General features: G+C 42.6%; 1 protein-coding gene across 4 annotated transcripts in view; it reads left to right on the forward strand.

Moving 5' to 3' along the window:
• Positions 1-26,013, forward strand: part of GLB1L2 (galactosidase beta 1 like 2) — a 2,046,079-nt gene that overhangs the window by 666,272 nt on the left and 1,353,794 nt on the right. Inside the window, exon 1 of one of the 4 annotated variants that reach the window (XM_044081171.1) lies at positions 21,419-21,495. The exons of the other annotated variants lie outside the window; for them this stretch is intronic. The gene's annotated coding sequence lies outside the window, so the exon portion shown is untranslated. Of the gene's footprint in view, positions 1-21,418; positions 21,496-26,013 lie in introns of those variants that run through there. 4 annotated transcript variants of the gene reach the window in all.

The raw sequence follows: 26,013 nt of genomic DNA on the forward strand, positions 1-26,013 counted from the left end.
AATGCCTGGCACCAGTAATTGCATACTGCAGACAAAGAGGAATTCAAATATACCCATATCTGGACGACTGCCTTATTCAAGCAGAAAGCAAGGACATTCTTTTAAAGCATCTGGCATTTGTCAAACACCTTCTAAGTTGCCTAGGGTACACAGTAAACGAAAAGAAATCAAAAGTAGTACCCTCACAAAACATAATATTCCTGGGTGCCAGCTTGAATACAACGGCACAGATGGCTTATCTCACGCCAGACAAGCAACGACAGCTGATACAATGTTTCAAAATAATGGCAACAAAGACCCAACTCCCTGCAAGAAAAATTCTGCAGGCCTTGGGATTCATGGCATCTTGCATACTACTAATACCATTTGCAAAACTGCATATGAGGAAATTACAATGGTACCTGAAAAGTGTATGGACTCAGCACAGCCACAGCTTGGAAACAATGATACCACTCATTCCCTGCCTTCAACAGGAGTTTCTATGGTGGGCACAGGCATGTCACCTCAACATGGGTCAGCCTTTCACCTTACCCACAGCCAGGCAAACTATGACAACAGATGCATTGGACTATGCCTGGGGAGCACACATGGCAGGACAGTGCATTCAGGGCAAATGGACTACAGATCAGAGGCATCTGCATATCAATCAAAAAGAAATGCTAGCAGTACAGAATGCCCTAACAGCTTTCAAGGATCTTTTACACCCAGGACAACTAATAATAAACTAATAATAAAGACGGACAATACCACAGTAATGTGGTACATAAACAAGCAAGGGGACACACATTCCTACCCTCTATGCAGGCAAGCAATGACCTTGTGGAACACTGCACTGTCTTACCAGGTTCAATTACAAGCACAACTCCTGCCAGGAAAGAAAAACACATTGGCAGATGACCTAAGCAGAAACATCATTGATCCACACGAATGGAAACTAGATCCACAAGTATTTGCAGTGGTAGCTCAAAAATGAGGACGCCCAGACATAGATCTGTTTGCAAGCCCCCACAACCACCAACTTCAAAAATTTTGCACAAGGACCTTCCATCCACTAGCTTGGAAAGTGGACGCCCTCTCATTCAGTTGGAAAACATTAACAGTGTATGCCTTCCCTCCACTGCCTCTTCTAGCAAAGGTACTGCTGAAAGTCAGATTAGAGAGGCCACAAATGATACTCGTTGCACCAGACTGGCCATGCCAGCATTGGTATCCAGTTTTAAGGAACATGGCCCACGGCCCACCATGGATTTTGCCACAAATTCCTCACCTGCTCACCCAGCGAGACAATCAGATTCTACACAGCCAGCTCAAGACTTTAAACCTGGCTGCATGGCAAATTACCTAAACAAACCAGCCAACACCTTTATCCAAAGCTGTTATGGATGTCATTCTGGAGGCCAGGAGGCCCAGCACCAGGAAAACCTATTCAGACAAATGGAAAAGATTTTGTGTCTGGAACCAGGCTAAAGGCCAAAATCCTCTTGATGCAAACATTCCTCAGATTCTACAATATTTAACTGAGATGTTGCACAAAGGACTTTCCTTTTCATCTATTAAGATTCACGCCTCAGCAATTTCAGCTCATTACAACACGGATCCTCCTTTATTCTCACATCCACTCCTAAGACAGTACCTCAGAGGGGCTAAGAACATAAGAGTGCCAAGGAGAGCACCATCACCTACTTGGGATCTCAACTTTGTTCTGGAAAGGCTTACACTGCCACCCTTTGAACCAGCTTTTTCAGCTGATTTAAAATTTCTTTCATGGAAAACTGCCCTACTACTAGCAATAACCTCAGCTAGAAGAGTCTGGGAGCTACAGGCACTAATGGCAGTGGAACCTTTCCTCATTTTTCATCAAGACAGAGTCTCTGTATGAACTAACCCTTCCTTTATGCCAAAGGTGGTATCCAGTGTGGCCCTAAACCAAACCATACCATTCACTTGTCCACCTTTTTCCCAAATCCCCAGAACAAAGGAGAAAGACTCCTGCACTCTTTGGACATTCACAGGCAATTACGTTACTACTTGGATAAAACTAAGGCTTTCAGAAAAACTGACCAGCTCTTTGTAGCCTATGCTACAGGATCACAAGGAAAAGCTATCTCAAACAGACCATTTCTAAATGGATAGGGCATTGCATACGTTTCTGCTGCACACATCATGGGAAACCGGTACCTGCTAATATTAGGTCCCACTCCACCATGGCTACAGCTACATCAGCAGCCTTTCTCAGGGGAGTCCCAACCAAGGATATTCTGGAAGCTGCAACTTGGAGTTCAGTGCACACCTTCACCAAACACTATCACTTACCTCTATATAGCTGGTTTTGCCACTGCAGTTTTGCAGGGCCTACTACCTTCTTCTAACCCTGTTTGACTCTACCTCCCATCCTTAGCTTTGGGATTCAACCCAAGTGTGATGACTGCAGCAGGGTAACACGATGCACATAGTACAGTTTTGTACCTACCATAAATGTAGATGTTCGAGTGTTCACCCTGCTGCAGTCCAGGTTATCCTCCCTCCATCCCCTCTGAACTAGCTGAACTTATCTCTACCACTCTTATCCTATACTACCTCTGTGGTGTATTTGCTTGTGCCTAAGGGTATTGTTTTATTTTTATCTAGCTATATGTGTATATATATATATATATATATATATATATATATATATATATATATATATATATACATATTTTGCCTACCTATTGGGGGCACCTGACATCTGGGGCAAGAAAAACTGAAGAAAATGGCGTTGGATGCCTTTTTTATACCCCTGGCGCACTGACATCAGGGAAGAAGCGACAGCAACCGACGCCGGACCAAGACTTTGGAATTCGGGCCGACTGCGGGGACCGCCTGATGGCAGGATAACCCAAGTATGATGACTGCAGGAGGGTGAACACTCGAACATCTACATTTATGGTAGGTACAAAACTGTACTTTGTCTGTTTTGTGGGTATGCAGGAGGTCCATCAGAGTGAGATCTGACAATGCCCTATATGTCATGCATAGATCTCCCCGCAAAAGCCTGTAGGAGACAATACAGGATAGGGCCTTGAGGCGGTCTGGATAGGACATCACCCTGTATTCTTTTAGTGAGGAACATCTGTGGGCATTCCAGTTGTTGAATATGCCTGGTTAGGTACATAACAGAGCAGGCATTGTACTCAATGATGGGTCTGATGAATGCTGAATACAGTGGAACAATTCCTTGGACTTAGATGCCATACCTTTTGTTTCTAAGTTGCACAACATAGAATGATTTCCTCACCACTGTAGACGCACGATGGTCAAAAGCTAGATTACTATCTACATGTGCTCCAAAGTCCCTGACTATTGGGTCAACTCTAAGGGGGGGTGGTGTCAGTATGATAGTTACCAGGGATGGATGACTTCCCAAAGAATACTATTATGCATTTCTAGGCATTTAGTTTTAGTCCATGGCTCTGAAACCAGTTGTTTGTCTGTGTCAGCCTCTCCTGGAGAACATTTGTGTCAGCGTGAGATTCAGTGACAGCTCCTTATTGGCAGTCATCTGCTAATTTAGCCAGCCAGAGACCACTGATACAGATGCCAAGTTATGGTAAGCACATAACTAATTCTTGTTCATTCAGTATATTCTTTTTCTTGTTACTGTTGCTATATGATGATCAAAGGATACAGTGCTTTCTTTGAAAGTGCTGAGATCTCTGTGACCATATCGGTCTGGAACGGGCTGCTGCATGGTACTGTAAGCTGTTGTTGAGATATGTTTACCAAAGGTAACAATGCTACGCTTCTTTGTGTTTAATTTCAGTGCATTTCTAACTCACCTTTGATTTGTATGGTTTTGCTTTTGCTGTAGTAACCCATTATCAGATGTTGGGTAAAGGACAACACTCAGCTTGCAATTATCAGTGACTTTAGTTAGCTGTATGTCTGCGTTGGTGGTTTGGAAATCCAAGAAGTAGATGCAAAATACCAAAAGCTCCAGTACTGTACCAAGTTCAGAGGAATGTCATTAAACACCTTTTTTCTTTCTGAGGTTGCGTGTGCTACACAAGGGACCATGTTTAGGCCTTTAAGCTTGTTTGAGGAACAGTATCAAAGTCTGTGAACAGGTTGAGGTGCACTGTTTCACAGGCATAGCTGGTATCTACTGATTTAGCGACTTTCTTGAAGAGGTTTATCAAATTGAGTAGAAAAATTACATTTTTATATTCAAACTCATAAAGTCAGATATGTTTGGCTTTTGCAAATTAGGCTTGTTAGGCTGATGGGCCCCCAAAGTTCTTGGTGGAGCATGATAATAGCCATGTCTCATACTTCAGGAAAATACCCTGTTATGATTATGCTTCTTTTGAGGAGTTTTAGGACAGATTCAGAGTTGGGTGTGTTGCCATTAATTAAGCAACAAGGGTATACTTTTGGCAATCAAAGAGGTGGAATTTTTAGCTTTAGAAATTGTGAAGTTAGATCACTTTCCATAATAATAATGGGGGAGGAAGGGACTCTGGAAATTGTGGAACTTCACTGATTATTTTTGGTATGAAGTTGATGCTAACATTATGTGCAGATGTTCTTCGTGTTTCACTGTAGCAGTCATCACATTTGGATTATCTGCTTGCAGTAGCCCTCAGTCGGCCTGATTAGCAAAGTCTTGGGTCCTGCGTCGGTTGCTGTCTCAACTTTCATGACATCAGGTAGTCAGGGGTATAAAGCATGCAGCAGATGCCATTACATCACTCTTTCTTGCCGTGCGGTGCCTGAAGCAGAAGTACTTCGCAAGTGCCGGTTGGCCGACTCCTGAAATATTCATTTTCGAGTTTCAGAACCAAAGTCTTCAATTAAAGCTAAGTACCCCGTTGGGGAAACTTTTTCTTGCTCTAAACTGATGTCAGTAAAAGTCAATAATTGTATTTCTTGTGGAAAGCAAATACCTCATAAAGAGTTTCATTCATACTGTATTCCTTACCTAGGCCCTGACCACAACGTACCTCGCTGTAGGTTTTGTGCCTTATTTAAACAACAAACTTTTCGTTGTCTGTATATTTACAATTCTAAATATTTTGGTACTCTGTTCAGTTATCCAGATACGTCTTGGGTAAGCCACCCGACTACCGGCATTCCGTAAAAATGCAAAGATAAAGACAGAGACAGGCCGCCTAGGTCCAAAGCTGCTGACGACGCTTCTCCTAAGCTAGTCACCAGTTCACCGGTACTCAGTGAGGTGCTTTCGCAGCCCCCGATACCCACTACTTCAGATTCGCAGGCCTCTACTAAGACCCATTTGGAGTCTGGTATGCCGCTAAATGCTTCAACTGTGGAACTTGTGGATGTCTCTACCTTGGATGGGTCCGGAGCTGCTGTGCAGGCACTGGCTTCTGAGGGTGTATTCAGGCCTACTGACGTGCATATTAAACTGACGCCATCTTCTTCTTCTTCAGGGCCTAAAACTCGATCCATGCCTAGAAAACCGACACCCAGACCTCATGGTCAGGCCTCTATGCCTAAAAAACAAATGATAAGAATGGCTGAAGACCTTATTACTTTAATCAGGGGAAGCCAACCTTCCCCCTCTAAGAGACGTAGGACTGAATTTGCTTATGATACTTCTGATCAGGATTCTGAAATTTCTGTTTCCTCTGACCCAGATTTACCCTTATCTATCTATGAGGATTCTGATGCAGAGGACTCTATTCCCTCTGCTTCCCCTCCAGAGGATTTCTCTTTTGGTGGAACCTTGCATAGTCTTAGGGTGCATTTCCACTGGGAAAGCCAGGATTATTCTGATTCTAAAAAGAGGCTTAGGGATTTCTTACTCCTGCCCCAACACAGGCCTTTAGCTATCCCCCCTGTACTGGACATTGTTTGATGCCTTTTCAGAATCTAGCTTGGCCCCTGACTCCTTACCTCCTACTCCCAGAAAACCTGATAGATATTACCGGGTTCCTGACTTTCACAAGTTCTTTTTTAAAAATCTTACTGCGAATCCCGAGACCATTTCACAGGGACCCAAGGGCATTATGGTTACTACTGCCAAAAATCCTACCCCCTCTGATAGAGACTCCAGGAAGCTGGATAGATGGGGTAAGAAGGTATACACTTCTGCAACCTTGGCCATTAGGGCCTTAAACTGCCAGTTTCATATGTTAAAGTATCGGCAGCATATTATTGGATTGCTTAAACAGAAAATTATGTTGATTCCTGACTGTGCTGAAAATAAGGATTTACAAGATTTAATGCATTCTGCTGAAGAAGTTGGAAAACATACTTTGCAATGTGGTTTTGATTCACTAGAGGCATCTTGCAGGTCTGCTGTCACTGGGTCTGTACTTAGAAGGCATGCTTGGCTTAAGAGCAATCTTTGCCAGATCATGTTAAAGCTAAATTGCTGGATGCTCCCTTAAATCAAGACAGCCTGTTTGCAACACAGCAGAAGAAGTACTTAAAAAGATTGAGGAAAAAGCTAAATCTATGCAAACTGTTAAAGATTTCCTACACGTACAGCCTCACATATTTAGTAGGCTTTGGCCCTCTAAGAAGTGGTCCTTTCCTGCCTCTTCCAGGCCTTCCCAGCCCAAACCCAGAATCAGCAGAACACCCAGGCTTCAGTCCCAAGGTACGCACAGGTCTAAGCAGTGGGGGGCTCCCACTTCAAATCAGGGAGTAGTAAGATTCCCCCCTATGGTAAACTGTCTCAGTGACTTAACTTTAAAACTTCCAAGCCCTTCTCAACTGACTGCTGCTTTAGAGGGAAAGATTGCTCTGCAGGCAAAAAACTGGGAACTCATTACCCAGGACAAATGGGTTTTAAATGCAGTTTCCCAAGGATACAGATTTCACTTCCACACGTTACCAACCCCAAACGGTTGGCCAGATATACCCCCAAATCAGTGGGCAGATGCTCAAATCAAGTACTCTCTCTCAAGTATAAGGGCTATTCAAACTGTACCAGAAGAGGAAAGGGGACAAGGTTTCTACTCAAGACTTTTCCTGGTACCCAGAAAAGACAAAACATAGCGTCCTATCCTGGACCTTTCTATCCTAAACCCCTTTTTGGTGATCCCAAAATTCAAGATGCTAACTCTTCACCAGTTGCTTCCTATGCTAGGCAAGAATGCCTGGTTGGCAACATTGGATTTAAAGGAAGCCTACCTGCACATCCCAATCAGGAAATTGTGCAGAAGATACCTATGCTTCAAAGCAGGCTGCATGCACTATCAGTTCTCTGCACTGCCCTTTGGCTTATCAACTGTGCCCAGGGTATTCACAAAGTGCCTAGCTCCAGTCATTGCATTTTGCAGACAAAGAAATATTCAAATATACCCATACCTGGACAATTGTCTAATTCAGGCAGAAAGCCAGGACATACTTTTGAATAATCTGGCATTTGAACAAAAGGCGCTAACTTGTCTGGGGTATACCATAAACGAAACAAAATCACACCTGGTACCCTGTCAGTAAATTATATTCCTGGGAGCAAGCTTGAATACAACTTCCCGGATGGCTTTCCTCATACCAGAGAAACAAATTCATTTGACAACCTACTTCAAACTAATGGTCACACAAGCCCTGCTATCTGCAAGGCAAATACTGCAAGCCTTGGGGTTTATGGCCTTCTGCATTCTACTAATTCCATATGCAAGACTGCATATGAGGAAACTACAATGGTATCTAAAAAGCCTATGGTGTCAACATTCTCAGGCTCTAGAAGCAATGATTTCTATCATACCTTGCCTACGGTTAGAGTTCCTTTGGTGGGCAGAGGACTGCCACCAAAACAAGGGACTACCATTCACTCTACTCCCTGCCGCCCAAACCCTAACAAAAGACGCATCAGACTATGCATGGGGGGCTCACCTGGCAGGGAAGTGCATTCAGGGCAAATGGAACCCAAGTCAAATGCACCTGCGTATCAGTCAAAAAGAAATGTTAGCTGTACGGAATGCTCTGACAGCCTTCAAGGACCACATTCTTCCAGGAAAATTAATGGTAAAGATGGACAACACCACTGTTATGTGGTACATAAGCAGGAGGGTACCCATTCTTATCCCCTCTGCAGACTAGCCATGGCTCTGTGGAACACAGCCTTGAGCTACCAAGTGCATCTACAGGCTCAATTCCTGCCAGGAAAACTAAATACACTGGCAGATGAACTAAGCAGAAATCTCATGGATCCACACGAGTGGAAACTGGAACCAAAGACATTCAACATGTTGATGAACAAATGGGGAAGCCCAGATATAGACCTGTTTGCCTCCCCCCAGAACTACCATTTGAACAAACTTTACACAAGGACTCCCCACAAACAAGCTTGGAAAGTGGATGCTCTGTACTTCAGCTTGAAAAATCTATCAGATCATGCCTTTCCTCCTCTGACTCTCCTCTCCAAAGTGCTAATAAAAATCAAACAGGACAAACTGAGGATGATATTGATTGTACCAGACTGGCCATGCCAACACTGGAACCCCCTCTTGCGCAGTGTGTCACTGCTGGCTCCATGGCACCTGCCTCAGACCCCTACCCTGCTGTCACAGCAGTAGAACCAGATTCTGCACCTTCAGCTTCAAACCCTGAACCTGGCAGCCTGGCTAATTACCTAATCTCTCCGTTACCATCCCTCAGTAAACAAGTGTTGGATATCATTTTGGAGGCAAGGGGGCCTAGTACTAGGAAATCTTATGCTGAAAAATGGAAAAGATTCTGTGCCTGGAACCAGTCTCAAGGGATGGGCACAGCAGCGCCCAACTTACCTCAGATTCTTCAATACTTAACTGAGATGCTTCACAAGGCCCTTTCTTTTTCCTCTTTCAAAATTCACGCTTCAGCCATTTCAGCTCATTATAACACAGAACCACCCCTCTTCTCTCATCCACTGCTCAAGCAGTTCCTCAGAGGGGCCAAAAACTTAAGACCACCCAGGAGAGCCCCAACTCCAGCCTGGGACCTTAATGTTGTATTGGAGAAACTCACTCTTCCTCCTTTTGAGCCAGCTGCAAGTGCAGATTTAAAATGTCTTTCTTGGAAAACAGCCTTCCTTTTAGCAATCACTTCAGCAAGAAGGGTATCTGAAATGCAGGCCCTTATGGCAGTGGAGGCTTTCATTTTCTTTCATGCTGACAGGGTGTCCCTCCGAACCAATCCCTCCTTCATGCCCAAAGTAGTATCCAGTGTGGCTCTTAATCAGTGCATTCATTTGCCAACCTTCTTTCCTAATCCACAGAACAAAGGGGAACGGATACTGCACTCCTTAGATGTGCACAGACAACTTAGATTTTACTTGGACAAGACTAAACCTCAAAGGAAATCTGAACAACTGCTGGTGGCATTTGCTGCAGGGGCAGAGGGGAAGGCTATTTCAAAGCAAACCATTTCTAAATGGATAGGCCATTGTATTCATTTCTGCTATAAGCACCGTGGAAAACCTATCCCACAGGGGATTAGACACCATTCAACCTGGGCTGCATCTACCTCTACAGCCTTTCTCAGAGGTGTCCCTACCAGGGACATCCTAGAAGCTGCTACCTGGAGTTCTGTACATACTTTCACCAAGCATTACCTTTTGCCATTTTCTCTAAATCCAGAGCTGGCTTTGCCACTGCAGTCTTGCAGGTTCTTATAGCTGGTCCTAATGCTATCTAAATTCCTCCTCCCATCCTTGGCTTTCTGAATCTACCCAAATGTGATGACTGCAACAGTGAAACATGAACATAGTACAGTTGTGTACACTTACCATAAATGTAGATGTTCAAGTGTATTCACTGTTGCAGTCCTGGTTACCCTCCCTCCAGCCCCCTGACTTCTTTTGGCTATACCTCTACTGTCCTTTACTATGCTTAAAAGCTTTTTCGTGTATTTGCTTTTTTGTTGGAGGTATACCCTTGTGTGTGTGTGTGTATGTATGTGTATATATATATATATATATATATATATATATATATATATATATATATAAATATATATAAGTCTATATATATGTATATATATATATGTATATATATATATATATATATATATATCTATATAGATATATATTTTGCTACCCATTAGGGGGGCACCTGACATCTGTGGCAAGAAAAACTGATGCAATGGCGTTGGCTGCATGCTTTATACCCCTGACTACCTGACGTCATGGAAGATGAGACAGCAACCGACGCAGGACCCAAGACTTTGTTAATCAGGCCGACTTGAGGGCTACTGCATGCAGATAACCCAAATGTGATGACTGCAACAGTGAATACACTCGAACATCTACATTTATGGTAAGTGTACACAACTGTACTTTTCTGATACCATCCATGATTGTCTCACTAATAAATCACAGATGTGACCAAATCCAAAGGCTTTGGCTTAGTTAACGCCAGTAAGGCAACGATCATAGACTCTGTAGGACTCTGTGCCTTTATGAAGTACGAATGTCAAATAAATAGAGGCTTTTTTACCTTGTTCATAGGTTGGTACTAGGCTATTGGCTCTAGGGCCTGTACAAGCCTAGCCAAAACAATTTCCTGGATATTTCTTTTCACAGTATTTACTTCCCTGGACCCCTATCTAGCAGGGCGACTGACATGATCCTCGGGTTGAATTTCCTATCTCCCATCCAATCGCCAAGGTTCCTTTTGAAGAGGGCCAAGGAGGTGCTCTGCTTGACATGTATGGGCAGTCTATTCCAGAGTATGGGGAGTCTCTGGGTCAGGAACCTATCCCTCCAGCATGTTTTGTTCATTGTGAGAAGGTTTAGATCCCTGGAGTGTTTGGCTCTGAGGGATTGGTATTTCTTTAAGTGGAGCATGTCCAACAGCTCAGGGTTTGACATGGCCTTGTATGTTAAGCAGAGATTGCCTCTGAGTAGACGATATGCCACAGAGTATAGCTGGAGTTTTTTTAGATGGTCAGCATAGGGCATCTGCTTTAGGCCTGTGATTCTTTTAGTGAGGTATTTCTACGGCCTTTACAGCTGTTGCAGATGTGTTGTGAGGTACATATCAAATGGAGGTTTGTACTCTGTAATGGGTCTAATGAGGGATGAGAACAGTGGGACAATGACCTCCTTTTTTCTGGATGAAAAGCACTTAGTGATGAGGTGTGCCACATAGCAGGATTTCCTGACTGTTGTGGCGATGTGGTTGTCGAAGGTGAGACCACTGTCCACCTGTGTCTCTAAGTCGCTCATCACACTTTCATTGTTTAGTGTACTGCCACCTATGTGGTAATTCATGGGTACATGTTTTTTCCCAAAGGGGATAACTATACATTTCTTAGCATTAAGCTTTAGCCCATGGCTCTGGCACTAAGCGTCTGTTTCTGTAAGGCCCTTTTGTAGATTATCCACATCATTTGGGGATTCAGTAATGGCTCCCAGTTTGCAGTCATCTGCGAACTTTGTTAGCCAGAGTCCCTTAGTGTTGGCCTGTACTTCAGAGAAGTAGATGCCAAACAAGAGCGGTCCCAGGACTGAACCCTGAGGTACTCCACTTGTCACTTGTCTGGAGCTGGATTTGGAGTCGGCTACTTTTACAGTCTGGGTTCTGTCAGTAAGCCAGCTGGCAACCCATCAAGTGATGTAAGGATTTATGCCCAGCTTAGTAAGTTTATCTATGATTCCAGAGTGTGGGATGGTGTCGAAGGCCTTGGCGAGGTCCAGATAGGCTGTGTGGACCACCTTACCCTCGTCCACAGCTCTGGAGACTGATTCGAAGACGCCAGTCAGGTTCAGGAGACAAGATCTGCCCTTCACGAACCCATACTAGGTGGGGGGGGGCAGTGTTTACAGGTTGCCAATGTCTTTGTTTATAAGTTCCATGATAATGCGTTCCATGCCCTTGCAGACCATGCTCGTCACACCGATGGGATGGTAGTTTCTGGGATCCAAGGTGGATCCCCCCTTGTGGAGTGGGATAACAGTAGCTGTGCACCACTCAATGGACACAAAGCCTGAGGTGAGGCTATGATTAAACATGACACTTGGTGAGGTGCTAGTTAATTTTGTAGTTCATGTAGTACACAGCCCGGGATGTCATCTAGTTCCATGGATGCTGTATTCTTAGCTTTGGAGAGTGTGGTTTCTACCTGTGTGGCCGTGATTACTGGAATTTGGAAATCTTTTGGTATTGAGATGGGCCCTTTAGGGGGGTGAGAGGGGGGTGAAGGCACTAAATCGATCTGCCATATCCTTGGGCTCAGTATATTTAATGCCATTCTGTTGTAGCTCAGAGCAGATCTGAGCATTGCCATTTAGATTCTTGATATAACTGTAAAATGCCTTGTGATTGTCTTTGGAATCTTGGCAATTTTATTTTCGTAACTAGCTTTGGAGGATTTTGTGAGGGATCTCAGCTTCTTACTGAGGCTGGTAAGGGAGTTTTTTGCATCCTAGGATTTTCCTCTTTTCTGCAACAGTTTCTTCCTTCTGTTGTATAGTTTGTTTATGGCAGGGGACTACCTGATTGGCTTCCTTTTATTGGAGGAGAGCGTCTTGGTTCTATTTGGGATGGCACAATTCATGCACGAGTGGATGTGCTCGTACAGTGCCTTAGTGTCGAATTCACCAGTCAAACTTTTAGTTCCCATCTGCATGGGTGTCATGAACTTTGTCACTTCTGACTTGAGGAGCATGAAGTTGGCTTTGGAGAAGTTTTTTATGGAGGTTTCCTTACTGGGGGGTGGGGGTGGGATGTGGATGTCAAGGGTGATTTGTTTATGATCAGACCTGACCAATTAGGGGGTGATGACTAGTGTGGAGCATCTATCTACCATGTTGGTAATGACCAGGTCTAGAATATTGGAGTCCCTGTTGGGATGTTGGATTAGTTGATCCAGGGCGTTGGAAATTATGAATTCCAAGGACCGTTGGGAAAAGGTGTTGGCACCCGAGTAGTTTTCCCAGTTAATGGCAGGGTAGTTTAAATTACCCAGTATTAGGGTGTTTGCTTGTATCTTAATATTTCCCAGTATGTTTAGAAAGGAGTAGTGAGAATCTTGGGGAATGGCAGGGGATCTGTAGCAAGCTACAATTTGGATTGCAGTCTTACCTAGTGTTATTTGCACCTGGAGAATTTCAGATGCATTGTGTTGGGCAACTAGCCTGGAGGTGTGATCATTGTTGGTGAATATGGACACTCCTTAACCTTTAGTGTTTTGGTCTTGGTTTGGTGGCCGAAAAGTGTGGTAAGAGTTGTAGCCTGGAATTGCAGGGGTGCTCTCTGGAGCCTTGAACCAGGTCTCAGTTACTGCACAGATATCTGTGTTCTCCATTTTTAGGAGTGCCTCGAGAGACTGCATTTTGAGGTTTAGACTTCTAGCATTGAGTAGCATTACCATCAGATTTTGCATGCTTGTATCTCTTATGGTGATGGTTTTGTCCTTTGAACTTTGCCTAAAAAAGGCACTATAGGGGGGGGGGGGCAGAGCTTTAGCCAGTAACCTGAATCCCAGGGCTGACAGGTGCAGACCATCTCTGGCAAAGCATCATGGTTTGTCAATTATGTCTTCCTAGGCAGACAGATACTGGATCCCCTTTGAATGACACCAGAAGCTTAGCCAATTGTTGAAGTCAATCATTTTGTCCTTATACTGTGGTGTCATTCTGGGCGAAGGCAGGATTCTACTCAGGGCTAGGGTCATACCTGGCTGGGCCACATGATCCAAGAGCTCTTCCATGTCTCTTTTCATGTAGTCCAGGGAGGTACGTCTCAAGTCATTCACTCCAACATGGGCAATGACAGAGACATACTTGTACTTGTTGTGGAGTGACCTGAGTGCGTGGATTATGTGGCAGATCCTGGCACCCGACAGGTAGCTGACAGTAACCTTCTCCTTGTTTAGTCTGGTGAGTGGGACATCAGTGTACCTGACTATAGAGTCCCCTATGACTAAAGTGTTGGGTACATTGTCTTGCCTTAGGGGCTGTTGTTGTGAGCTCTGTGTCACTTTGGTCGTGATTGGTGTTTGTTTGCGTTTCAGCTTCGGATGTCTTTGTTGCTTGGGCAGGTTAATGTTAAGGGCCTCCGCATATGTGGGTTTAGTGCTGCTATGTGTGGGTGTTGATGGTGTGGGATTTGAAGGGCTATGTGTTGCTTGAGGTGTAGTGCAGGTGTTAACTTTTTTCTCTTGACTGTCTACCACAGTCTTCGCTGGAGAGAGCTTTGCTTCCAGTTTGGCTATGTAAGTGCATCTCTCACAGGTTGTAGTGTTGGGTGGTAGGAGGAGATGGTTGTCTGTGTACATGAGGCAGTTGCTGCATTGCCCCAGTATGCCCAGATTCACCAGGTGGACAGGAGAAATCACCGGAAGCCAACCTTTGGACATGCCTGCTTAGGTGCTTTTTGTAAAGTACAAGAGCTGATTTCCCTTACCTTTGCAAGGTACTTAGCAATTATAGGCTGTTTAGTGCCTACGATTAATTTCTCCTTATTAACGAGGAGAGTTGAGTGCTTGTATCAGTTTAAGGCTTCCTAGTGCTTTCCAGCAGGTTCTAGAGCAAGTGCTAGTCACGGGGGTTCAGATTTTAGCGCTACTACTGAGAAACCAGCTAGTTCTAAGGGAAAATTTGAAGAGCAGACTTTCTGGCACCTGGAATAGTTTAACCATAGCCCCGCGGTGCTGCACGGTGCGAAAAATGTGCAAACACACACGTTTTTAAGCCAGAAAGTTGAAAGGGATAGAAATTGGCCTAAAAAGGCTAATAAAATTACAATTTCAGAGCTGGAAACCACTCCTCTAGTGTTAGTCAGTACAATGCTTACCACTCCCACTGGTAAGCAGTAGGACTTCCCTCTACCACAGCAAGGTCTGGATAGCTCTGAACACAGAAAATAAAGTCCTGAGACAAGCAAAGCCTGGGATCTGGACTATACTAGCTATGAAAGGCAGGAAACGAGAAAATAAGATACTATTTTTTTGTTTGTTTTTTTTTTTTTTTTTTTTGGTTAAAACAGGCTAAACAATGCAATAATACAGTAAATAAACACAGAAAAGGCTAACACACTTGAGTGCCCTAAACAGTAAGTTCTATTAAAACTCTACAAAATTATCAAATTAAAACTTTTTAAATGAAGCAAGTCAAGTGCACAACTGAAAAAAATAATTTAAGAGGCAGTAATACAGCAGAATAAGCTAGTCTACATATACAGAGAAGTCTATATATACAGAAAAGCAGCTAAAACACACTTAATTCAGATGCAGTGCAACCTAGAGCACTTGAGGTGTAGCAATATTAAGGCAAATACAGTTTTAATAAATGCACTAAAATATACTCTATATTTCCAAAATGTTTGAGAAGCACAGTCAGAACACAAGGATATTCAGGCATTTTTTTTTTAAAGAAAGGGAGAAAGGAGGAACAGAAGGAAAGAAACTAAGTGGGTTTAGCCTTCCCAGATCTTTCATAGTTTAGTACTAGGCTATCTGCCCTGGGGCATTTGTAAGCCTAGCCATAGTGATGTTGCTTTTGCCACCCCATGAAATGGTACAAAAATGTACAGAATAAATTTAGAATACTGTGCCTTTGTCTAGTAGTGACACAATGAAGGTCCCCTTATATAATAGAATTAGTTTACTGTGCCCTTGTCTAGCAGTGACACAGATGTGACCCCTGGGGTAAACTTACAATCTCCCTTCCACTCATCAAGATTTCTCTTGAAGAGAGTCAGTGAGGGGCTCTGCCTAACATGAACTGGGATCTTGTTCCAAAGCATGGGAAGCCTCTGGGTTATGAATCTATCCCTCCAGCATGTCCTATTCATACTTGTGCCAAGGTTTAAGTCTTTAGCTCTCGTGGTCCTGATGGATTTGGATTTTTTGAGATGGAGCATGTCCATCAGATCCTGATTGGACATGGCCTTGTACGTCAGGCAGAGATCACCTCTGAGCAGGTGGTATGCTACTGAATAGAGCTGAAGTTTCTTTAGTCTGGCAGAATAAGACATATGTTGGAGACCCTTGATCCTCTTGGTGAGGTACTTTTGTGGTCTCTCCAGCTGTTGCAAATGCCGGGTGAGGTACATACCAAATGGGGCATTGTACTCAATCATGGGTCTGATGAGGGAGGAGTATAGGGGTACAATGACATCCTTGGATCTGGATGTGAATCCCTTCATGATGAGGTGTGCAAGGTAGAATGTCTTTCTAACCACTTTGGCAACGTGGGTGTCAAATGAGAGGTCACTGTCGACTTGGGTCCCTAGGTCTCTGATTACTTTTTCCATACTCAGTGGGTTGCTGTCTATGTGATAATTTGTGGGTACTTTGTTTTTCCCAAAGGGGATGACTATACATTTTTTGGCATTTAGTTTAAGGCTGTGACTCCGGCACCAGTTGTCCGTTTCTGTGAGGCCTTTTTTATAGGATGTATGTGTCTGCTGGTGTATCGACTATGGCGCCTAGTTTGCAGTCATCTGCGAACTTTGTCAGCCACAGCCCTCCCATGTTTGCTTTAACATCTGAGAAATAAATGCCGAACAAGAGGGGTCCCAGGACAGATCCCTGTGGGACACCACTTGTGACTGGCTTTGAGTCTGACATTGCTCCAGCGATTTTAACTTTATGGGTTCTGTCCTTTAGCCAGTTTGCAACCCATCTAGTGACATAAGGGTTTACGTTTAAGCTGTTGAGCTTATCTATGATGCCTGAGTGGGGTATTGTGTCGAAGGCCTTAGCCAAGTCCAGGTAGGCTGTATGGACTACTTTGCCCTCATCAGTGGCTGTAGTAACTGTTTCGAAAAAGTCAACCAGGTTCAAAAGGCAGGATCTGCCCTTTACAAAGCCGAATTGGGTGGGGTCAAGTGTCTGTAGGTCCCCTATGTCCCTGTTTGAGTTCCATAATGATTCTTTCCATAGCTTTGCAGACAAGGCTGGTTAAGCTTATGGGGCGGTAGTTCCCAGGGTCTGTAGAGGTACCCCCTTTGTGGAGTGGGACCACTGTTGCTGTACGCCAGTGTTCAGGTACATATCCTGTAGTAAGGCTAAGGTTAAATAGCATTTTTATGTGCGGGTTTAGCTCCTCTTGGAGTTCACGTAGCACGCAACCCGGGATACCGTCAGGTCCCATTGATGCTGTGTTTTTAGCTTTGTTGAGGGTGGTTCTCACTTGGACTTCTGAGATGACAGGGAGATTACATTCAGCTGGGATAAGTATTTCTTCTTTTGGGGGTGAGGGAGGGGAGAAATTTGCACTGAACCTGTCAGCCAGAATGTTGGCAATATCTGTGGGTTCAGTGTATTTTTTGTTGTTGTGAACTAACTCTGAGCATATCTGAGGGTTTCCGCCCAGGTTTCCAACATAGCTGAAGAAGGCTTTGTGGTTATCTTTAGTGTCCTTAGCGATTTTTCTCTCAAAGTTGGCCTTGGATGTTTTTTTGAGAACGTAGTTTTCTGCTAATGTTGATCAGAGATGTCTTCCCTTTATGGGATTTTGCTCTGACGTGCAGTAGCTTCCTTCTTTTGTTATACAATTTGTTAATGGCTGAGGTCCACCAGACAGGACGCTTGCCTTTGGTGGAGAGGTTCTTGGATTTATTTGGGATTGCATGATCCATGCATTCTTGGAGATGTCCATAGAAAGCATTTGTGAAGGATTCGGCATTGTGGGATGTGGTATTCACTGGCCCAGTGGGCTTAAAGGATACCATCTCAGTCTTAAGAAGAGTGAAGTCTGCTTTTGAGAAGTTTTTCACTGTGATCTTTTGTGCTGGGGGTGGAGGTGGGATATGTATATCCAAGGTGATTACTTTGTGGTCAGATCTCACTAGTGAGGGGTATACCTCCGGTGTGGAGCATTTTGTCCCCATGTTTGTGATGATCTGGTCTAGTATATTATCTCCCCTAGTGGGAGAGGTGACTAGTTGTTCCAGTGCATTTGAATTTATGAATTCCAGGAACCTTTGGGCTAGGGTGTTAGGGCTAGAATAATGTACCCAATCTATGTTTGGGTAGTTGAAGTCTCCCAGTATGATGGTATTTTGTGATACATTCATATCCTCCAATGTCTTTAGGAAGGTTGAGTGGGGTTCCTGAGATTGGGAGGGTGGTCTGTAACATGCTACCAGTTGTATAGCAGTTTTGCCTATGGTTAGTTGCACCTGTATGGTCTCTGATGCTTCATGTGTTGCTACTAACCTGGAGGGTCTGGGTGTCCTTGATGAATATGGACACTCCACCTCCGTTTGTGGTTCAGCCTGGGTTTTGGGGCCGAAAAGCATGATACGAGGTATAGCCTGGTAGCGCTGGGGTGCTCTCAGGAGCCTTGAACCAGGTTTCAGTTACTGCACAGACGTTGATGTTCTCCATGCTGAGGAGTGCATCGAGTGCCTGCATCTTGAGATTTAGACTTCTGGCATTGAGCAGCATTACCCTTAGTTTGTTTACATTTTTGTTTTCTAAGGAGGTGGGTTTGTCTTTTGAGCCTTGCCTAAAAAAGGCACTATGGGGGTGGCAAGAGCCTTAGCCAATATCCGGAAGCCCAATGGTGACAGGTGTAAGCCATCTCTTGCGAAGCAGCGTGGCTTGTCCAACATGTCATCCCAGGCAGACAGACATTGCATCCCCTTAGAATGACACCAGTACTTAAGCCAATTGTTAAAGCTGATCATCTTGTCTTTGTATTGTGGCATCATTCTTGGTGAGGGCAAGATGCTGCTCAGGGTCAGGGTCATACCAGCCTGGGCTACATAATCGGAGAGCTCCTCTATGTCTCTTTTCATGTAGTTCAGGGAGGTACGTCTCAGGTCATTCACACCAGCATAGACAATGACAGAGTCATATTTGTACTTGCTTTGGAGTGACCTGAGTGCGTGTGTTATGTGGCGGATCCTAGTTCCCGATAGGCAGCTCACAGTCACCCTCTCCTTGTTCAGCCTGGTATGCGGGAAATCAGTGTGTCTGACTATAGAGTCACCTATTACTAGTGTATCAGGCACGGTGTTTGGCCTTAAGGGCTGTGATTGGTTGACACACTGATTTATTGAAGTATGTGTTGCATGTGTTTTGTTTTGAGGTGGTGGATTTTTGGATGTCTGCTTTGGGGAGCGTCTGTTGTTTTGGTAAGTTTTGTATTAGAGCCTCCGAGTATGTCTTTGTGTTATTATGTGTTTGGTTTGCAGTTGTGGTAGGTCTATGTGGGACTGGGTTTGTTGTGTGTGTGGTTACCATCTCCTCCTGTCTGGTCATGCCAGCCCTGAGTTGAGAGAGTTCAGCCTCCAGTTTGGCTATATAGTTGCATCTCTCACATGTATTTGTGTTTGTTGGGAGGAGGAGAGGGTTGTCTGTGTACATGAGACAATTGTAGCATTGTCTCAAGATACCCATATTAACCAGCTGAACTGGAGAGGATGCCAGTAATCTACCACTCGACATGCTAGAACAGTACAAGGGAGTACTGTGCCTTTAAGGGAAGTGGATATTCACAGGGGTGGTAGGTGGATGTAGTGCTTTACTTAGTATGAAAGTGCTTACTTAGTAGAGAAGTTTTGAGAACGAGTGCTAGGCTTATAGTATAGCGAGTAGTCTGATTTATACTAAGAGTAGAGCTTCCTTAAGGGAAAATTTGAAGAGCAGACTTGGCGGAGCCAGAAGAAGTTTAACCGGTGCTGCGCTATGCGCACAACCACGCAAAGCCGTGCAAATGCAGATTTTAAATAGGGAACTACAAAAGAGCTAGAAATGGTCCAAAACAACCAATTACTACAGCTCTTGTGCTGAGGTCACTTCCTACAGGGACAGGTAGGCTGCTCAAGGCTCCCCACTCCCACTGGTGAGCAAAGAAACTTCCTTCTATCCAAGTAAGGTAATGGACAACACAGGAACTACACCACAGCCCAGAATACAGCAATGCCTGTAAACTGGTCTAAACTAGTCGAGGAGAGGCGGGAAAACAAGGATTATTTTCTTCTGTATTAGGTAGAATGAGCTAATGACACTAGACTGGGTGGAGTGTCCCAGGTCAAATTTACAGTTGGGGTGGGCAACTGCAAAGCCACTAAGTATAACAACAATACACCATCAGGGAGGGACGGTAGGAAACAATACTAAAGCTATTAGCCTACACTCTTTTAGACATTAAACACTACAGAAATCTTTATCACAGCAGTGAGCTACAAAATGAATGTTTTTTAAACAGAGAAAGGTGAAAGGAGACTACAGAATGCTTTTAACTGCAAACAAATCAGTTACCCGTGCGGATTAGTTAATAGCAATAAAATGTAGTAAAAAGTATGCAGCAGTCAGTAAAAAATGCTATATTCTGCTGGTCCTTTCTATGTCAAGGTTCGATTTTGACTTGTAACTGGAGATCAAAATAATGCAACCAAGTTTCTTACAAGCAAGTATTATGTTGTTATCATGGGGGGGGGTAAGGTTATCATAATGTTTAAGGTGTTAACCTTACAGACAAAAGCTACAGGGCCTATTTCTCACCTGGGATGCATGGCTAGGGTTAAAAATGCCCCTGTGATCTTTAGCCTAAACCTATGAAACTATATAGGACAACCTACTTTGTGCTAATATATATGTGCATGCATATATATATATATATATATATATATATATATATATATAGATATATAGATATATATATATATATATATATATATATATATATGTATATATATATATATATATATATATGTGTGTGTGTATGTATATGTATATGTATATATATATATATATATATATATATATATATATATATATACATACTGCGGTGGTGGTGCTGCGGTAGCGTTGTCGCCTCACAGTAAGATGTTGTCCGGTTCGATTCTCAGCTAGAGCGTCTTCTGTGTGGAGACATGCATGAATGGGCGTACCTTCGTTGAAGGTTGTGCTTCAGGGCTGGCAACTCGGCACATAAAAATCTACTGCCAATCATTAGCGGACCGGAGTTCCGCTGTGGCGACTCCTAACCAGGAAAAGCCGAAAGACACAAACTATATATATATATATATATATATATATATATATATATATATATAAATGTATGTATATAAATGTGTGTGTGTATTTCCTGTATGTGATTTTTTTTTTTTTTTTTTTTTTTCAGAAGGGGAGAAACTGAACAGACTAAACAGGATATTAAATTCATCATTCTGATGAAGTTTGCATTGGGCAGACGAAAGTGCTTATTCTGTTAAAATTGTTTTTATTTTTGTGATTAAAGTAATTTTGGTCTGTCTACACGGAACTTTGATTCTTGTTTGGTGGAGTGCTAATCTTGTTGTGACTAGGATATTAAATTGTGTTGCATATATAATTAGCTGGGAACAGTGTTGATTATTATAATTGCAAATAAATGTTTTACTTTGAAAAATAGTATTCTGTGTCTATGTAAGCTAGGGGAAGAATTTCTGGGTTTCTAGTGTTTTGTTGCTGTTCCTTTAATAAAACAGACTGCCTTGAAATCACTTTCATGAAAATTGTTTGCTGAGTGAAATGTGAGCCAGTAGTTGTGACAATGCTGGAGGCTGCAGGCTGTGTATATTAGCTTTTCAGTCCTAGTTAAACATTTCACTCTGGTTTCTGGTGAGTTTCATTTGTTTCACAAATGTACTTCCTAATGGTTTCTTAGAAAATTCTCATTTACTGTTCCTTTGTAAGCACTTTGAGTAAAAATTAGCAGACTGTTTTTTATTTAAATTACTGGCCTTTAGTTGAATCCTACCCCGATCGATGTCTGCCATGAATAACATGAATAAGTTTAGTGAAGACAGTTCTAAAAATACAATTATTAGATTGTAATGTTGCCAACATTTATTTATTGCAAGTGATTTAGTTAATTGATTCATTAATGCACTGGATTTTTTTTCTGTAAATACAACTGATAGATGGTTTGAAAAAAAAAAAACTTGATCTTTAACGGGTACTTTAAAAAACTTTGCTGACTCCATTTTAGGATTGCAGAAATGTGTTGATTACTATTTGTTCCTGAGATGTTCTTTATTTGCTTATGGTTACTGACCATATGTGCAGAAGCACTGCTTCCTTTCTGCACAGAGCTTGTTGCATGGTGTTTTACATGTAGAGGCATGCAAAAACCTACAGCTTTATGTGATGTTTCACTGCATATTAGGGTTTTTAGTATCAACTGAAGATTTTGCTGGTGTAGCTCTGTGCTTGTTGAAAGTTACATGGTTGAAAGCTGCATCCCATCCAGAATGTTTAAGCTACGTAGCATTTTTGATGTGACTTGAGTTTTGTAGAGGAAGGAGTTAATGTTTGGGGTGTTGAGTTTTACAAATATGTTTTTCACATTCCAAGAACTGGCGTGCCTTTTAAACTTTAAGCATTAAATGTCGCAGCACTGACCTTTCCTAGAGAATAGCCGATGACCAAAGGAAGAACTTTTTTATGCAGTATATCCGTGTGGATGTGGAAGTTTGTGTATTCTGCAAGAAATCTGTTTTTATCCAGCACCAAACTTGTTAAAAAAAAAAAAATGTACTCCGGAATATAAGGGGCTGTAATTATCCAGAGGGATACTGCTTAAATCATCCCTTTTCTTTTCTCAGCTCTGTGAACTGTTCTGTTCTTGTCTGTGACTTGTTAAGATGTCGCTGGAGGTGACTTAGGGATACACTCTTTTTTTTTACTTAAATTTTTTTTGAGAAGTATACGTTTAAAGCTCAGGTTCTCCAGTTTCCATGGCTGTTGACACTACACAGCTGTTAGTTGAATACATCACCATCATCATCATCTGATTTCTGGTTGTTTTTGAAAAAGTCACCCTTTTCCTAGGAAAATAGAGCATTTGAATTCATCACACACACACACACACACACACACACACACACACACACACACACACACACACACACACACACACCATATTTATTTGTATATTTGTATGTTTGTTGTCTTTTAATGGGATAGTACACTTATCACAATACACCATTTACAGGCAGAGCCCAGGTGAAGAAATTCACAAAAAATAAAACTAGAACAAATTCACAAACGTGCAGTAATTATTAGAAGACAGAGAATCCCATAAGCATTTGTAAGAGTGTGCAAGTATTAAGAGTAGAAAAACATGAATCCATGATAGCAGTAAATAAGAGGGAATAGGCAGGTTAGAACAGAGAGGTCGAAGTAGAAGTGGTGCAGGTGAGGAGGGAGATAGGTACATACCTCTTAGCCTCTTACTGTAAGAAATCTGGACAAAGCCTAAAATAATGGGGGGGGGGGGGTAAAGGGCCAAAAATAGGGACAGATTTTAAATATTGCACTTATAAACTTAGAAAGTTACTAGAATAACAGGATTTGTATTGGCATATATTTTTCTGAAGGATATGAAGTCTGAACTCAAATGTATGTCATAATTTAATAACTTCAGTCTTTCAGTGATTTACCAGAAAACCACAAGCTTTATGAGGAACAGACCAAAAATATAAAGCAAAAATCTGGACTTTCTGTGAAAATATGGACAGTTGAGAGGTATGGTTAGGTGACTTGTCCAGTGGAAAAGCACTTGCAGTCAGGTATTTGATCACCTCACCAATAACTGCATCACAAAATGTGAGAATGTGGGAGATGTCATTGAGAAGTACGAGTCCTTCCTTTCTCTTGTTATCTTTTATATTAGACATATGCTGTCAGATTTCACACTCACATAGTTTGTGCCGACATAAAATTCCATCAGTGCAGAACATCTTCAGATCTGTAAGGGGCAAATGTAAAGGAGTCTAAACATCGTGCTGTATCCAGAGCTGCAGTTTAAAGAGAGAGATTTGGACAGAACTATAGAAACTTGAAAGATAGGTGAAAGATGCCCTAGTTCATTCTTTGAGAAAGAAAGAAAGAAAGAAAGCAGTGTCTTAAGACCATTTCTTAATGGGTTTTTTTCCTAAACCAATCTGTGATAGTGACCATGTTTAAAATTCTTTCACTTCACAGTCTGTTACCTCTTCTTCCCCATTTAAGTTTTCTGGTAAATCTAGATTTAAAAGATGTGTCCCTATTCATCCAGATTTCAGGGGTTTCTTAAGGTTCTGTGCATCTGGATCACATTAGCAGGTGCCCTTCCTTATCACTGTTGCAATATTCTTTACTCTTGGGATATCCTGACAAGGATAGTTGAATGCCTGGCCAGCATACCAAAGCCTTTACACCTTCCAGATATTGTACTTCAGATGTATATTATACATGCAAAGTGTGAGGTAAATATGTGATGTACGGACGCCTGTTTCTCAGAACTTTTTTGCCACCAGTCTGAACGCTACCTCAGAATTTGGTCCGTTTGCCATTCATCAAGTTGGTTCATCTACCGAGCTTTCTAAAGAAAAGTGTCCTGTTTCTGGTTCCTTCCTTTCTTTTACCTGCTTGTACTTTGTTTTTATATCATCCAGGAAGGGGAAATGTGAGTATGGGAGGCATATTCCTCATAAAGATAGAAATGAAAAGTGCTTTGGGTGCTATACATGACCATACAAAGTGTGAGACTTTCTTTTGTACGTAATATATACACTCTGCAGTCATCTGTTATCCCTTTCTATTTATTTTAAAAAACAACATCTGAAGATTTTGGCTCAGGGTGCCATGGCTGAATCTGCCTACCCTGAAATTTAGCTGTCACTTAAGACAAAAGCCAAAAAGGCATGTACTTATCCTACTGCTGTCCACCCTCTACCAGATGTTTCCCGAAGGCTGTCCATTTCCTACATAATTTACCTGTGCCTTGATCCGTTTGGAGACTGACACAGAGCTGTATACCCAGTCTACAGAGGCTGTGCATATGTTTGGTGCAAATGCAGCGGATGAAAATTGGCTTTTTGAGGGGCATAAAGGGCTTCCCCAAATATTAATTAGAGAAGAGGTGCTGGTGCCCTCATCAAATTTTGGCAGGGGTCTGAACGTCCTACATTTGTTAGAGGGATATTCCTTCAACAAAGAAACTGAAAAAAACAAACGCTTTCTGTCACTAAGGATCCTCATAAAGAGGGGCAGGGTTTAACTCAGGGGCTGTTCAATGATCTTATGGCCTTGAAACCCCAATGAGGGTTCTATGTCCCTGTATCTGCTCCCTAGTTTCCACCTCTGCTGAAAGGCCTAGGGATTCTGATTCTTTTGATGAGTTAAATTCTAGTGAAAAGCTCTTGGCGTATTCCTCCCAGACCCACTTTCCTCTTGCCTTGGGCTCTGATGAAGATTCACTGTCCCCTGATTATCTTTTTGAAGAATTATTTTTTGGGAATACAGTGATCCACAAGATGGAGCGCCTTTAAGTGGGACTATTCCTAGGTTTCTGAGTTTCAAAAGAGATATTATGAACTCTTGGAAATGGACTTGTCCAGACCTTCTTGCATACATTTTCAGCAGCTTCTCAGGCTCCCAACTCTCAACTTCCAGCCACTAAGAAACCAGACAAATTGTATAAAGTCCCTGAAGATCATAAGTATTTGTATAAGTCATTCATCTGATCCTGCTGTTGTGTCCATGTTCACAATTAAGCCATCCATACTACTGTCCTCTTCCAAGTGTTCACCTTCTGACAAGGACAGCTGTGCTATGGAGATGCATAGGGGGGTAAATTGTTTACTTCTGCTCTGGCCTTTAGGGCCATTAATTATCAGACCCACATGACTAGATATTCCCAGGCTCTTGTCTCCAACCTGCGAGGGATTTTGACTGATATGCTTGATTTGGACAGTAAGACTTCTCTTTCTGTTTTGAATTTTGCCTCTCAGGTGGCTTGCCATTTCATTAAGTGCAGTTATGATACTGCTGATGCCTCTTCTAGGGCAGATGCAACTGGCTGTGTCATGAAAAGATGCTCTTCAGAAATTTGGCCTTAATGTTAAGGCTTGAAAGTACAATGGATTCCACCTTACACAACCAGAATCTTTTTGGTACTGCTACTGCACAATTGTTTAAAACCCTTTAGGATAAGGATGAGGTTATGCAGATCCCGAAGCAAATCTGTTTCCTCTGTCCCTAAATTCCAGAGGAATTATCCACCTAAACCTTCTTTTGTTCGTAGGCAGCCACGACAGCCTGCTAGAAGCAAGAGGGTTCCTAAGCAAATTTTCCCAGACAAGCCCATTAACA

Source organism: Protopterus annectens, chromosome 8.part0 (assembly GCF_019279795.1).
Source record: "Protopterus annectens isolate FY-2018-M chromosome 8.part0, PAN1.0, whole genome shotgun sequence".
Lineage (NCBI taxonomy): Eukaryota > Metazoa > Chordata > Ceratodontiformes > Protopteridae > Protopterus > Protopterus annectens.